Source organism: Psammomys obesus, unplaced genomic scaffold, assembly GCF_907164565.1.
Source record: "Psammomys obesus unplaced genomic scaffold, mPsaObe1.curated_primary_1811, whole genome shotgun sequence".
NCBI classification, from domain to species: domain Eukaryota; kingdom Metazoa; phylum Chordata; class Mammalia; order Rodentia; family Muridae; genus Psammomys; species Psammomys obesus.
In genome coordinates, this window is record NW_026590707.1 from 942193 (window position 1) to 945057 (window position 2865).

At 47.9% G+C, this 2865-nt stretch overlaps 1 pseudogene; it reads right to left on the reverse strand.

Moving 5' to 3' along the window:
* Positions 1–730: 730 nt before the first annotated feature.
* LOC129678032 (NEDD8-conjugating enzyme UBE2F-like) lies at positions 731–1421 on the reverse strand (annotated as a pseudogene).
* Between the last annotated feature and the right edge of the window lie 1444 nt (positions 1422–2865).

Here is a 2865-nt window from a genome sequence, read left to right on the forward strand (position 1 = left end):
TTTCACAGATGACCTGAATTTGCTTTTCAATACCCACTTGACAGCCCACAGCTGCCTGTAAGTCCTGTTTCAGGAGATCTGACACCCTCTTCTGGATTCCTCAGGCGCCACGCACACAAGAGGTGCACACGTATACATGCAGGCAAACCATTCATACACATGAATCAATTTTTTTTTGAGAACAGAAAAAAATAATTAAAGCATCAAACTGTACAAATTACAATTACATTAAATAAAACACGAGTTTCAGTAAGATCTAGAGTGAATGACTGCACGTTCCAGGAAGCCTCACGTCTAGGCAGGGCCAGCACTCACGGAAGAAGCTAACCGACGAGCATCGGAGCACAGTTAATAATGGGTTCCTTATTACCAATCTGCCAGTCACACGGAAAACGTCACTGCATCACTTGTGCAGGACACTGACCGTTGGGGGAAGGGAAGCGAGCACTGTCCTCGGTGGGGAGTTCATTGCAGCTGCGGAGGAATCCCAGCAGAGAGCCTAGACGGGAGCTCCAGCGAGCGAGCGCATTAGGAGAAGCAGGCGGCCCTTTCGACGCCCAGTCACGCTTTCTTGATGTCCTATGTTGTTCACCTACTGCAGGTGGCCAGGAGGGTCTCCTCCGGGACAGCATGGTGGCACAGGGCTGAGACAATCCCAAGGCACTGACAGGGAGTATAAGGGTGGAGAGCAGGGCTACCTAGAGCTGTTTCCCATTAGAGACAACTGTGACTAAGACTCATTCCTGCAATCTCTCCTTCTGGCATAGGGTTTGATGTATTCCTCCACTTTGTCCCAGAAGTCCTCCTTGTCTCGAAAATGATGTTTTTCAGGGTCAAAATTCTAAAGATCAGTTTAATCCCCAAACAATATCCGTCAGTGTCCTAGTGGGAGCCCAGCCAGGGCCATCAATTGAATGATCTCTGGTAGGTAAACTGAGACGTATTTCTCCTGTTTTCTGTGATGTTGGGGGGGGGCAGATTTTGTCAAGCATTTCACTTTGGGAGGCACCATGTTGTAGGCATCAGGAGCTTCAGTGTCAAACTGAAATCCTCCCCCCCTCCCCCGCAGTAACCCTCATCTGGGCTCACAGTCAACTGAAAGCAATGAAGCGTGTCTGGATCAGGAAAGTGTACTGTCCATTTACAAGGTGAACTAGCCTCAAGTTCTGCAACCTCCCCAGCAAGCAACTTGTCTCTCATAGAAACACTCCACGCGGAGTCAGATGTGGAGGCTGACTTCGGGATTCTTTGAGACCTTCATCCCGCTTCAACCCGCTTGCTAGCGTTAGCAAGACGCCACCTTTCTTCTGAGCACCGCCAGTCAGGCGGGGCAGGCCTAAAACCATACCCCCCAGCGGCAGCGCCAGCGCCAGCGGCGACACTCGCTGACCCCACAGCCGCACCTGCTCCCGGCGGGCCATAAGACAGCCGTTGTTGTTCTTGTTGTTTTTGAGACAGGGTTTCTCTGTGTAGCCTTGGTTGTCCTGGCCTCGCTTTGTAGTCCAGGCTAGCCTGGAACTCACAGAGATCCACCTGCCTCTGCCTCCCTGAACGCTGGGATTACAGGTGTGCACCACTGCACCTGGCATCATTTTTTTAATCTTAAAGACAAAACCTGAAAAAAAAGATATTAGGCAGAAGAGATTGCTTAGTAGTTAAAATCATGTATGGTTCTTGGAGAGTTCAATTCCTACTACACAAGTCAGGCAGCTCACAACTGCTTGTAACTATAGCTCCAGAGGATGTCTCTGACCTTCTCAGGCACACACACACACACACACACACACACCACAAATAAATAAAAATATTTTAAAGATATTATGCTACAGTGTATAGGAATTAGTAACTTAACAGGGAGAAGGTACTTGAAAACAATTATGCAAACTCCGGTGTGCAACTCTTACTCCTACAATACTCAGCTCTTGGGAAACTGAGGCAGGAGGATTGGTACAAGTTCAAAATCAGCCTGAGTGTCATGGTGACTACCAGAATACACAGCCAGAGTCTATACCTCCCCCAGAAGAACCCAAACCCTGGCTGCTTCCCAGAATTTGGAGTTTTCTCTGTGGTCCTCTGAAGTGGCTTCCCCATCCTTTATCCTCCCTGCCAGGCATTTCACACTACATCCCTCTTATCTAAGACAATAATCTCCACTGAAGATGCATTCCATTCATTTTTCTATGTTTCACAACTCAAGGCTCTCCTTCTTCCCTCCTTTTCCATCTCCCTCTTCTCCTCCCCCCCCCCCCGCCTTTGTCCCAGTGATACTGGCTATGTGGTAGATACATGGTATGCATGCATGCAAAGATTGCAGTAAACAGTAGGTACTCACTAACTGCTTGCTTGATTCATGCAAATGTATTTGAGTTGCCATTCACTTTGTGGTCAGCTCAATAGTGACAATTTCCCACCCGGCAACGGGCAGAGACACCTTGTTAAAGGTGCCGTTCTTATACCAGTCAGGGCAGAGCAGATGGCAGGCCTTTGCTCATCCTAGATCGGTGCCTGGCTTGGCGGCCAAAGCTGTTTATGCCTAGGACGCATAAAAATGAAATCAGAAAGACACACATGGTGTATACTCACTTGTAAGTGGATATTAGATATATAATATAGGATAATCATACTAAAATCTGTACACCTAAAGAAGCTAAGCAAGAAGGAGGATTCCGGATAAGATGATCAATCCTTACTCAGAAAGGCAAATGAGATAGACATTGGAAGAGGGAGAAAACATGGAACAGGACAGGAGCCTACCACAGAGGGCCCCTCAAAGACTCTACCCAGTAGGGTATCAAAGCAGATGCTGAGACTCATAGCCAAACTTTGGGTAGAGTGCAGGGACTCTTATGAAAGAAGGGGAGATAG